We start from the raw sequence: 12,706 nt of genomic DNA, 5'->3' as shown, positions 1-12,706 counted from the left end.
GGGCCCAAGCACGGAGGAGGTAAGTCTGTTTCTCCGGCAGGGCTTTGAGGAGGGTTAGTAGTTGGTAGGAATTGGGAGGTGGGGCTGGGTTGACCCCTACTGGGCCAGAAGGCAAAGAATGGGAGGCAGATGGTAAAGCAGGAGGTGACAGGGCATGGCGAGGAATGTGAGCACTTCAGCCCAAGCTGGCCTTGCCTCTCTGCTCACACCTTCTGCCCCTCTTTCTGCATTCTTCCTCTCTGACCCTGCCATTCCATCCCTGGGTCCTTCCTTCCTCCTGCTTCGCTATGGGCCCTGCTATTCTTGTTAACCTCTTGCACTGCCTCCCTCCCCAAGCTCCCGCTGCGTCCCGCACACTGCCTACTCCAGCTGCTTGTTTCATTTCTGTCCGCTGTTGACATGATGAAAGCAGGCGAATGGTGGAGTCCCATTGTGATAAGCGCTCTCCCTGTTTGCAGATACCAGCAATGACCAAGAGCCACCCACGGCAGGTCCCGAGCTGTCTGTCCAGGACCCACTGAATGGAGCACACACAGCAGGTCTTTCTCACCTTGCAGTTGTGATCACTGGAACAGAGACCAGAGAAGCCAAAGAAGCAGCCCTATTCCCGATGCTTTTTGAGTAACCCCGAGAAAATTGTCTGTTGAGTTACAACCAGTTTTGCCAATGGATATCCTGAGAAGAGACCTTTCCTCCTGCATTGGATTCTATCAACCTGGATGCCATTCCCCATGGACTTTGAGGATCTCATATCCACCTTTCAGTAGGCTCTTCTTGCTTCAGCTCTGGGAGTTCTGGTTAACCTTCTCTATGAGAAGGTGTTAATGTTTGCTCCCTTTGAGTTCTGGATTAAACGGTTTTACCTGAAGCTGGGTCTTTTTAGATTAGAAGTACTGCTAGTCATTGCTGTTGTTCAGAAGTTCCCAAGTTCATGTCATACCTGTTTCATCTGTGAACAGGGTCCACTCTGACAGATGCTGCCTCTCCTGGTCAGTGTGTCTCCCATCGGCTCCCTGGTGCCTTTCTCCCCTCCCGTGTCCCAGGTGAGACTCACCCAGTGACAACTCTGCCTCTCCTGCTGGGGACCCTGTATTTGGCAGATGTGCTGTGGCTGGATGTGTGAGAGGAAGTGTAGTCTTTGTAGATTTGGAGGTGACTGGAGCACAGCTCCCCCCCGGCCCCCCGGAGAGAGTGGCGTAGAGGAGGCCAGCTTTCTCGCGATGTTCTTTTCTTTCTTCACTTAAAAGTAACTTTGGTTGCTATCTTCATTATTGTAAAGAAGCACATGCTTATGATAAAAGCATCAGAACAATAGACAAATAAAAGAAGAAAAATTCCCTAATCCTACTTCCCCCAAAGATAACTACTGAGACGCTATTGAAGAGCCGTCCAGGTCCCTTTGTAGGAACATGGCATCCTATATACTACGTAACAGCATAATACCACATATATTCTTTGATAACACTCATCATTATTGAATGTTTTATCATAAACAGCTTTTTTATGTCAACATGTTTTTTTAAATGATCACAAAATACCTTTAATTACAGGAGAGAAAACTCAGGCCAAGTGTAAAACGATGAGAGTGCTAAATCATTTAGTAAAGGGAATAAAGCCACGTGGATACGGCTCAAAGAATGCACATCCCCATTTTCCTTTTTCTTGCTGTGAATTGCACGAGTCTGCCGCCATCGTAATGTAAGAGTACTCTTCTCGGTTACAGAGAGACCCCGTCCCGCGTTTCCCTCCTCGAGTACGGCTGGACGTTTAGCTTGTTTCCAGCTGTCCTCTGTTTGAAAGGAGCATGAATGACCATGGTTCTAGTTTAATCTTTGCGCAGTTATTTCCGTGAGGTAGTTCCCCAGGAGAGCAAAGGACAATTAATGAAGGTTACAAAGACCTCAAGGTGTGGAGCCAGCATTAACTGCTTTGTGCCCCGAATGTATTAGAGACTCGGCCACTGGGAGGGAAACCTGTGCCTTTTCTTGGATGACTTCCTATGTCCACGCTTGGGGAACTCTGGCCTCCTTTCCCTTGCCCAGAACGGAGCATAGCTGTGAAAGACGGTGGAGTTAAGCAGATGGTGAATGAGGGAGTGGTGGTGTCTGTTTGAGTTTGGTATTGGGGTGGATCTTGTGATTCCTCATTGGATACTGACAAATACTCATTCATTCACAAGCCATTTATGGAGCAGCAGCTGTAGCAAGGTGCCAAGCTGGAGGCTGAGAAGACAAAGATGAATTAAACAGGGACTCCATCCTCAGGAAAATCATAGCCTAGACAGGGCCAATGACTAATAACCCACATGTAGTCCATAGCGGAGTAAGTGCAGTTATACATCTCAGGGCAGAAGATTTGGACCAATCTGAAAGTCCCAAAGGAAAATCATGAAAATCACGCATAATCCACTGGCCCATTCCTCTCAGCTGTCATTTCTGAGTGTCGTTAGGCAGTGAGACTTGCTTGCTTGTGGCCATCTCCCTGGATGCAGCTTCCTTTCAAGGAGACATTGCCTTTCAAGGCATTGTCTGTGCCCTTCATTGTTCTCCAGAGACCCTGGCACCATCTTCTGTGACTTGCCCGGAAATCTGTTAGATTGCAACCCGAGTGGAAGTGAGCAAAACTAAAGGTACAGGGATTCATGAATTGAAACAAAGTCGCAATGTTTTATGTATGTAGGGAAATTTGCATTAATTCATATCCTTCTGCTTGGTGGAAACTTTTTCAAATATTTTATTTTTATAAAAGTAACAATCTCATTTAAGAAAATGCGGGAACTAGAGAAAAGGAGAACGGTCACCCTGTCTCACCATCCTAACCCAGGGCCGATAGCATTTTGGTGCCCTTCACCCCGAAAAAAATTTGTATTAAAATGGTGTTGAGGACAAGAGTGGAGGAATATGTGTTTTGTCCAATTCTTATTTTTAATTAAACATGTTCAATAGTTAATCACATTCACATAGTTCAAAATTCAAATGGTATAAGAAGAGCACAGAGAGTGAGAAGTCTGCCTGGTCCAGCCATTTGGGTCTCCGGACACACCCAGTGGTGTCAGTTTCTTTAGTTTCCCGTGTATCCTTCCAGACTTTTTCCATGCATATAAAAAATTATATATGTATATAAAATATGAGTGCTTAATGGAGGGCTGGGCATTATTATTACTGATTGCTAAGTTTAGCCTAAATTATCTGTTGATCTTAGTGGCCGACCTGGGATGCAAGTAGAGAAGAAGAGAGGAAAGGGCAAAGAGCTCTGTGTGTGTGCGTGTGTGCGTGTGTGCGTGTGTGCGTGTGTGTGTGTATGTCGGAGGGATGTGGATGGTTGTTGCTGAGGAAGAGAGGTAAGGAATGAGAAGCAAAGGGAAAGAGCAATTGTTCATTCATTCATTTATTCGAGCAGTATTTACTGAGCAGCTATTATATGCCAGATTCTATTCTAGACCCAGGAGAATCTAGAGTGAGCCAAAAAGACAAAATTCCTTGTCCTCATGGAAATGTTTAAAGAGTTGAAGGTGGTAGACAAAAAACATAATATAAGTAAATTGTATAATCTATGAGAATGTGATAAGTGGTATGGAAAAAATTAAGTAGAGTGTGGGAGATGGGGAGTCTCGAGGAAATTTTAAAGAATGTAAGTCAGTGTGTGCTTCATTGAGAAGGAGGTATAAGACCACAGACTTGAAGGCGGTGAGAAAGTAAGCCCTGCGGTTATGCGGGAAGGCGCGCCTGCAGAAGGAAGAGGCCGTGCAAAGGCTCCGCAGCAGAAGCCTGCCCCCAGGCTGCCCCTGGCCCTCTGCGCGGAGGCTGGCTTCCCTCGGTCCCGAAGAAGCCACAGGGTCAGCCTGCTGGGATCTATCTGCAGTGCTGAGATTGTCCTATCCCAGATGGTAGTTTTTCCTGTCTCCAAGTTTTGATCTAAATATTTAATTTTACTCTTTCCAAGATGATTCTGTGGTTTGGATGTCAATGTAGTCCAAGGAAGGAAAGAAGGGAGTAGCGTTGTTTTAATAGAAAAAGCAAGATTGAAACTCAGGGTTCCTAGATCTGAAGCCCATCCTGCCGTTGGTTTTCAAGCTGGTCTTCAGTTTCTTCATTTAGAACTTGAAGGGGGTATAGATGGCTTCAGGACTGTTCTTGGACCCCATAACCAGTTCAGACAGGAAGTGGTGTTGGGTGCTGTCTGGCCGTACTGGCCGTACTGCAGGGAGGCAGCGGGGGCTTCCGTTTACGGAGGACTGTGCGCAAGTGCATGCTGCCACCGACTTTCCCCCTTGAACTAGAGCTCAGCTTCACCCTTCAAACAGGATATTCTACCTAAGTAAGTGCAGAATCGCTGATGCTGCCAGAGGAGACACGGCAACACTGCTAAATGCATTCCTCTCCTAGCTCTCTTTAAGCCCCATAGGGCTGGTTTTCTTCCTGCCCCTGAGGTGCTCTGGTTCTCAGTCTGTAGTGGCCACAGCTGTGGTGGGGTTGGGGGCCCCTTCTTTTGTTCTTTGGCTTCAGAGGTTCCCTCCCTTCCTTACTACCATCATTTTGGATGCCTGGAGTCTTTTATCTGCCCTCGTGAATTAGGCAGTGGAGAGGGGAGGGAGCGTGTCGTTGGCATCACCCTTGCTCCATGTGGAGCAGTCACTGTGAATTTAAAAATGGGATTGTGTGTAAAAGGTTGTGGGGGCAGAGCTGGAGTCTTCAGCAGTTTCATTTAGGGGAAACTGTGGAACATGAATAGAAGGCTTTTCTCTTTCACTGTTAAAGTGTGAGTCACCTTGGTTGGGGTTACTTTATGCTTTTTCCTCAGTGTTTCCTGTGTGTGTGTGCGTGTGCATGTGTGTGCGTTTCACCATCCATGTTTGGTATCCTTAGCTGCTGTTAAACAGGGCAACAGATGGGTGGCTTCCCGAACTGGGTTTCTCTTTCCTTCCTGGAGTGTTGTTGTTGTTGTTGTTGTTGTTGTTGTTGTTGTTGTTGTTTGTGAAGGGGGCACTATATTCCCTCAGTGCCGTGGGAGAAATACACAGCCTCATGTGCCTTCCACTGAAAATGGATCCTGAGGTGTTCCATTTGTTGCAATCAATTTCTGATGTATTCCCGAGACCTTTTAAAATATATGTATATGTTTCAAAAGCTCTGTGTTCCTTCTTCCACTTTGTGTGATGCCCTTTGTCTCCATCAACTGTTGTGGAGAGAAATTTTATTTGGAATATTCATAACAAGTCTATCGCTAATTATCACTCTAACAATGTGTTGTGGAGTGCATCCATGCAGTCATCTGGAACGGCACATATGCCGTGAAATTTGGGACTCGCTGCGTTTTATCAGATCTTTGCTCTGGGAGGAAGTAGAGGTGGTTTGTCAGAGAGAACGGAGGCCTGACTTTGTAGCTGAATGCGTGCATCCTTCATCCCTGTCTTCATAGCAACAATTTCCAGGGTAAACTGCTTTTGAGTGTAAGAAAAGCCTTGAAATGAAAACCCGTCCGCACACCAAATGCCCGTTCTGGGTAGCTGCAGAGATGGTATCTGAGGTCAGCCCAGGTCAGTGCCAGGTGGACGGATCCCAGTTGTAGATCTAATCACAGGCCAAGAAGAGGCTGCTGGCCTCAGTGCCTTCCAAACACTCGGGCAAGAAGGCTGGGGCTAAAATCACCCTCTGACTGGCAGACCACGGAAGCAAATGAAAAGGAAAGTCACCATCTCAGGCAAGGACAAGCGAGACTCCCTCTCCCTTTTCCTTCTTCCTGCTCACTTTTCTCTTGGGAAGGAGAACGCACTCATGCTGGGTTCGTTCTTCAGGATTCTCAATGGACTTGAGTTTGGGGGTCCAAATCACATTACCACGGGGGCACATGGAGCTCTTCCCAGCAAGGCTTCCTGATGGAAGTGGACGAAGGTCCAGAGGCTGCCGCGAACATGGCCCGAAGTAATGGAGCATAATGGAGCAGACCTCCCGTTGGAAGAGTTCAGGCCTGGTGTAGTAATAAACCCAGTGGCCTTCAGGAAGTGCCACTAAGGGCACAGCAGGGAGTACACTGCCGAACCTGGCTCCATGTGACTTCGTGGATCTTTGTGGGTCCTGCTTTTCGCATCATTGGGGGACTCCGACTCTTTTCTGGGTGTCCTCAGTCTTTTCTGAGGGATGTAATTTGGATGGTTGTGGAACTGAGTTTTACCATTAACTTTTCACAACGAGTTTTATTGCATTTGGAGCTTGGTTTTGCTAGATGTTGCTTTAGAAATAATATTTGTTATTTTTCGTTGAGCCCTTACTATCTGCTAGGCACACTATTTATCAACATCATTAACAAGTAACATTAATGGAGCATTTATGATATACCAAGCTCTTAAGCACTTTAGATACTATCTTACTAGGTCCTAGAACAAAGCTCCCGTTGGAGTTTTCACTTTCACGTGAAGAAACTGAGGCTCGGAGCATTAGATAACTGGTTCAAAGTGGCTCCACTGGTAAGCTGCCTGTAGGAAGGTAGCGATTTTACAATTTTATGCCTGTCTCTACATCTGTGCCCTTCTTTCCCATTTTAAAGCAGCAGGAGAAAGTGCCTTAGGAACAGCAAGAAGTGGGGTACAGGGCCAAAAAATAGGGTGTTTTCTGACTCTGTGTGGCCAGATGGGGATGCTGGCTCAGGGCTGGCTCCTCAGTGCTGTGCAGTGTTTGAATTTGGGAGCTTTGCACCTGTTTATGGAACATTGTAAAACTCAGTGCTGGGGGCTCCCTTTAAAAATTGATTCAATAAACCCCGGGTTTCTGACGTTTGGTTTCTTGGTTCTTGTTTGGGGTCCTGGAGGAGTTGGGTGGGAATGTATTTGAGAGGGATAATTCTGGGTGTATTTACAAAGCAGGCCACCACAGACATATTCCGATGCAGCCTCCATCCACAGGCAGGTGGATATGGGCAGGCGCCCTATGCGGTGCTGGGACGGGCAGAGGAGGTGGCAGGGTTGTAGGTGGAACACCGGCTGGCTTTGTTGTGGTCCAGCCTGGGCTCAGGAAGGCCACATCTATTAACTGGGCTGGAACCATGCTAATAGGTGGGTGATTCAGCTGCTTCCTGCATTTTATTACCGGACAGAGGCCATAAGAGCTCTTTGATTTAGCTAGTTAATAAAGTAAGCTATCAGGCTCCACTGTTTAACCACTGACTGGATTGCCTGGGGCTTGTTGCTTTCTGAGAACCTTCTGATATTATTTTAGAATTGAGAGAAAGTTGTGGGATTTGCAGGCGAGTCTCCCGAGTCTCCAGCTAGCTCCTTCCTGGGCAGCCCCACCAGCCCAGCATGCCCGCACCCCTCCAGGGCCAGGCCTCTGCTGGGTGTTCTGGTCCCGGGATCTGAGGGACCCGATCAGCTCAGGGGGTGCCATGCCTAGAGCTTAATATCTGAAGGACCTGATGAGCTGTGTGGGAGAGAAGGAGGGAGGGAGTTGTACGAGCATGTGGGCGTTTTCATTTGAGTCCCCTGTAGGTTCCTGGGGCTGCTGAGACACTTTACCATAGACTGAGTGGCTTAAAACAAATTTATTCTGTCACAGTTCTGGAGGCCAGAAGTCCCAGATCAAGGTGTCATTAGAGCCACTCTTCTGCGAAGGGCTCTGGGGGAAAATCCTTTCTCACCTCTTCCTAGCTTCTGGTGGCTGCCAGTGTGCGTGGCGTTCCTTGTCAGGCAAAGGTGTCACTGCAGTCCCTGCCTCTGTCATCCCGTGGCCTTCTCCCTGTGTGAATCTCTGTGTCTCCTTCTCTTATAAGGACACTGGTCATGTTGGATTTGGGGTCCACCCTAATCCAGTATGACCTCATCTTGACTAATTCCATCTGCAAAGACCCTATTTCCAAATAAGGTCGTAGTGTGAGGTCTGGATAGACATGAATTTTGGGGAGAGGGGCACCATTCACTCCAGTCCAGGTCCTTTAGGAACAAGTGAAAATGACGTGGGGACCCTGGTGCACTGATTCATAGAAGGAGGTGTGGGGAGGGCTGGGCTCAGGCCTCCCAAACAATTCTAGGTGACCCTGTCCAGTCGAACTTTCTGTGACGATGGGAGTGTTCTGTAGCTGTGTTGTCCACGGCGGTAGCCACACTAGGCATTTGGCCGGTGCAGCTGGGGAGCTGGATTTTAAATGGTCACACGTGGCAGTGCAGCTCTAGACCTTCCCAAGATGGAAATGAGAGAAGCAAGGGGGCGAATGTCTCCAATGTGTAGATAGAGTCCTTGGCATCCAGGGTGGTTGCCAGAGGGTTATAGAGCTGAGCAAGGTGGACTGCTGCTCCCTCGCCCTCCCGATGAGGAGAAGGATGTCCCATGAAACCCTCTGCTGGAACTGTGTGTCGCAGTCTGCCACGCTGCAACTCCTTTGGGGTCCTGCCACTCCTGAGTGGTACCCGTGAGGGCCAAGTCGGCGCCCTCACTCACGGGTTTTCTCACACTCACAGAGTTCCCACCACCCTGCTGCCGGGTGCTCATGCCCTGGGCTCCCCAATTCTTTAGTTCCATTTCCCTGAATGCTCCCATGGGCAAGTTAGGAAGGAGGTGCCATAGAAGTACCCATAGGTGGCCCTCCCCTCATCTCCAGCATCAAAGAAGGCTTCCTGGAGGTGGGGTGGGGTGGGGGGCTTTGGCTGAGCCCTGTTTCTGCTATAGAGAGCCCAAACAGTGTTTGTACGCAGGAGTGAGCACTTGGGATCACAGACCTTTAGAGCCGGGGAACCTCAGCAATTATCAGGACGTGGTCTCAGAGGTTCTTGAAGCATCAGAGCCTCTTCAAAGGAAAACTCCTTTGGACTCTTGATATATAGAACCAATAACAGGGGCCGTTTCGGGTTGGCGAGTGAGGGGAGGAAGCGGCGCCACCTTGCCCTCCCCTGTGGAGCCTGAAACCTGGGGTGAGGAAACCACCGGTTGAGGCTTGGTTCCCCTGTGGCTGACCACAGAGTGGAGGCCCAGAGAGGTAGGAAAACTTGGCAAGGTCGCACAGAGTTGTGTGATGAATGTTGTCAATTGGCAGATTTCTGATGACCCATTCCTGGGTCCTCCCCGAATGCCTGACACCCTTTATGAGAGACAATAACTTGGTCTAGTTGTTAGCTGTGATGAACAAACTGGGATTTCTACTCTAGGATCAGATGCCCTTTCTGACTTTAATCCCATCAGGGGATGGTGTTTGGCTTAGTTGCTATTTCTGTGTTGCAGACTGGCTGAGGTTTGTAGGTGGTTCTAAGTTATGCATGGTTACCCCTCCCAGCTACCAAGCATTGAATGCCCACACATGCCAGGTACTGGGCAAGGTCACCTCATTGTGTCATTTAATCTTCACAGCTTGACCACGTTGGTATTACTGACTCTATTGTATAGAGGAGGAAACAGGCTCACAGAAGTGGAGACAGGATTCAAAGCCTGTGCGCTCTGCACAGGCAGACGCTGCCCCCTTAAGAAGATGGGGATAAATGTGCAATACCCTGGATGAACTGGAAATAGGGTCCTAAAAAATCAGAATGTCATTTAAGGGCCAAGATCAGACAATACGACTCAGGAGGGAAGGGGAGGCCAGACCTGAGGCTGACCACAAGCGGATGTGAGTCAGCCAAGCGTCCAGCAGCAATGCTGTGGGGTCCGAAAGTGTGGAAAGAAAACAAGGAGTGAAATGACAGAACTACAGAAAGAGAGGACTGCTCAGCAGTTATCAGGGTGGGGGGTCCATGGGGGTGCATATAAAAGGGCAATGTGAAGGGTCCTTGTGGAGATGGAAGAGCTCCGTATCTTTCCTGTATTGATGACAATATCCGAGTTTGATCATGTGATATTCCAGTATAGTTTTGTGGGATGTTATCATTGGGGAAAACTGGGTAAAGGGTACACAGGACTCTCTATATTTTTCTTATAACTGTATATGAATCTATAATTATCTCAACAAGTTCAATTACAAATATATTTAAACCCTGAAAAAAAAAAGCAAGGAGTTCATGGGGCCATCTGTATTTAAAGGGCAGAATTCCAGTTCTTTTCATGCACTGAAAGGGGAGCTTGAACATTGTCTTCTGCAGCATGGATATGTTCACGTGTCCGTAGTAGAGGCATTTAGGCTCAGCATCAGGTCCTGCAGAGCCAAGAGGGCCACCCTGCCTGGAGCTGCTAAGGTAGAAGCAATGAGGAGGCAGAGAGCGATAGAGGGCCATCAGAATCCCCAAAGGTTGTGGGATGTCAGATCAATTCTGGTCAGTCAGACAAGTGACAAACACTTGAGTACCTACCGGGTACCAGAGACCATTCCAGGGCTAAGGACTCAGAGGTAAGAAAGCCACACGCCTGTCCATAGTTCTTGTGTTGTAGAAGAGGAGACAGGGAGTGAAAACAGAAGAAAAAAGCAAATAGGGCATGTCTGGTACCAACAGGTGCTATGAAGACAGAAGAGCAAAATGTGACAAGAGTGAACTGGAGTGGTCAGAGAGGGCTTCTCTGAGGAGGTGACATTTGAGGAAGATGAGAGGAGGTAGATATGTAGGGAGAGCAGGTGCAAAGTCCCTGATTCAGATGAGCTTGTGTTAGAAGAAAATCAAAGGACATTGCTGGGTGGTGAGAAACTGGAGGGTAGAGGAAGATAAGGCTGAAGACATGGTCAAGGGCCAGATCCTACAAGCTCTGTGGACTTTGCTAAGGAGTTGGTATTGGGAAGTCTCCCTGGAAGGTCAGATATTCTGTGTGGAGGGTATATTTAGAGGGGCGAGAGTAGAAAAAATGGGACCATGATCTACTACTACAATAGTCCGGGCAAAGATGGTGGTGGTGTGACTAGGGCTTTGTCCATGGGAGTGGAGAGAGTTGCTGGCATAGGGTATACTTTGAAGTAGAGCCATAAGGATTTACTGTAGTTTGAGCATAGGTGGGCAGAGGGAGAAAAGCCAGGATGAACCTAGGTTTGCCAGTTGCATCCTACCACAGCTGACTCTAGGAGGCGGGTCAGATTCTTTTTGAACCTTGTGAGCTTCCTTCAGGGCACAAGACTAGAAGTAAATGAGAGAACCAGTAAGTTGGGGTGGTTACCAGTTGGGAATCCAGTTAACAATCTCACTGATCTGGGTCCTTAGGCTCGTTCTTGCTGCAGGGAGCAGGGAGCACACTCGTGTTGTCTTGTTGATGGGCTCAAATATAAGGACATTGAGGCAGGTGGTAAGGGAGTTCCAGAAGCCATCCTGGGAGCTGCCCCTTGAATGCCAAAAAGAACTGTGGCGTGTTCCTCACCACCAGGGCCATAGGCCACTCTCAAGACCAGGGCATTTGTGGGTACAGGTGACTTCGCCCTGGTTCCGACCCAGCTGTCCTCACTTTCCTGCAGCCATGTCTGCCTCATTCTTCACTCTCTGGGACTCGCTCTCAGCTCCCAATAGGGACATGTGGCCTGGATTGGCTGGGCCACCACAGGGCATGTCTGCAGACCAGAGAGCTCAGGCCAGGCTCAGGCTAGAGCAGCTGGAGCAGCTGGAGTCCTTGACATCTCCCCTAAGGTCATTGTCTTTGGCTTGTGCACATATTCTTGACCTACCATGGCTAGAGACTTGAGGGACACCAAATGTGGCAGTGCAGATGCTGAGGGCCAGCTGTGGTCCCCAAGGGCATCAGGGTTCATGAACTCACTGGTTTGTGGACTGTCCTGCACATGTAAGTCATGAAATCCAGAAAGATGACTGTCAGGTGGAAGAGCAGGAGATAACATGGCAGGTTAGGTTAACATCTTCTTTTGGTGAAAGCATGAAGAACACAAAGTCATCATCTCTTATCTCATAATACTTTATCTCTAGGGACACAGAATTAACTTTATGTTTGGTGCTCTTCTTAGCGTGGCCCAGAGAGCACTGCATTCATCCATTGCCTATCAGTTCACCGAGCGTGCCTATTAAAGTGCACCGTCTGGGCCCCACCCGGTGCTTCTGAACCAGGATCATTCCAGGGTGGAGAAACGCTGCCCTAGGAATGTTGGGGTGATCTTCTTCCTTTCCCTTCACAGTGGCTGACTCTGAATTGACCATTGATTTTCTCCATCAGTCCCTCTGAGACTTACCATGGAGGAGTAGAAATGTATTTTTTTCATAAATTTTTTAGTACTGTAGTTGCTATGGACTGAATTGTATCCCCCTCAAAATTCATATATTGAAGCCTAACCCCCAATGTGGCTCTTTTTGGAAATGGGGCCTTTAGGAATTAATAAAGTGAAATGAGGTCATAAGTGTGGGGCCCTGATCCAAAAGGATTAGTGTCTTTAAAGGGAGAGGCACCAGAGTGCTTGTTCTCTATCTCCATCAAGTGCATGCACTGAGAAGCCCTGTAAGGACCCAGTGAGAAGGTGGCCCTCTGCAAGCCAGAAAGAGAAGTCTCTCCAGAAACTATATCAGCTGGCACCTTTATCTTGGTCTTCCTAGCCTCTAAAACTGTGAGAAAATAAATTTCTGTTGTTTAAGCTACCCAAGACTGGTATTTTGTTGTGAGAGCCTGAGTAGGCTAAGATAATAATATTTTCACAAGTTGTTTTCTATGTCCTTTGCTTTCAATAATGTCTCTAGATTTTTTGGAGCTTACCTGCTGGGGGTCAGTTATTCTGGCCTACAGACCATGTAGATCAGATGGTATCACTGATGTGCTCAGAATCCTCCAATGGCTTCCCATAGCACTTAGAGTGAAATCCAGAGTCCTCACCATGACTG

General features: G+C 48.0%; 1 protein-coding gene across 5 annotated transcripts in view; it reads left to right on the top strand.

Moving 5' to 3' along the window:
- Positions 1 to 12,706, top strand: part of HIVEP3 (HIVEP zinc finger 3) — a 419,258-nt gene that overhangs the window by 143,027 nt on the left and 263,525 nt on the right. The gene's annotated exons all lie outside the window — the stretch shown is intronic.

Source organism: Desmodus rotundus, chromosome 3 (genome assembly GCF_022682495.2).
Source record: "Desmodus rotundus isolate HL8 chromosome 3, HLdesRot8A.1, whole genome shotgun sequence".
NCBI lineage: Eukaryota > Metazoa > Chordata > Mammalia > Chiroptera > Phyllostomidae > Desmodus > Desmodus rotundus.
The sequence above is the reverse complement of the archived record's forward strand: the minus strand, read 5'-3'. Positions and strand labels throughout refer to the sequence as shown.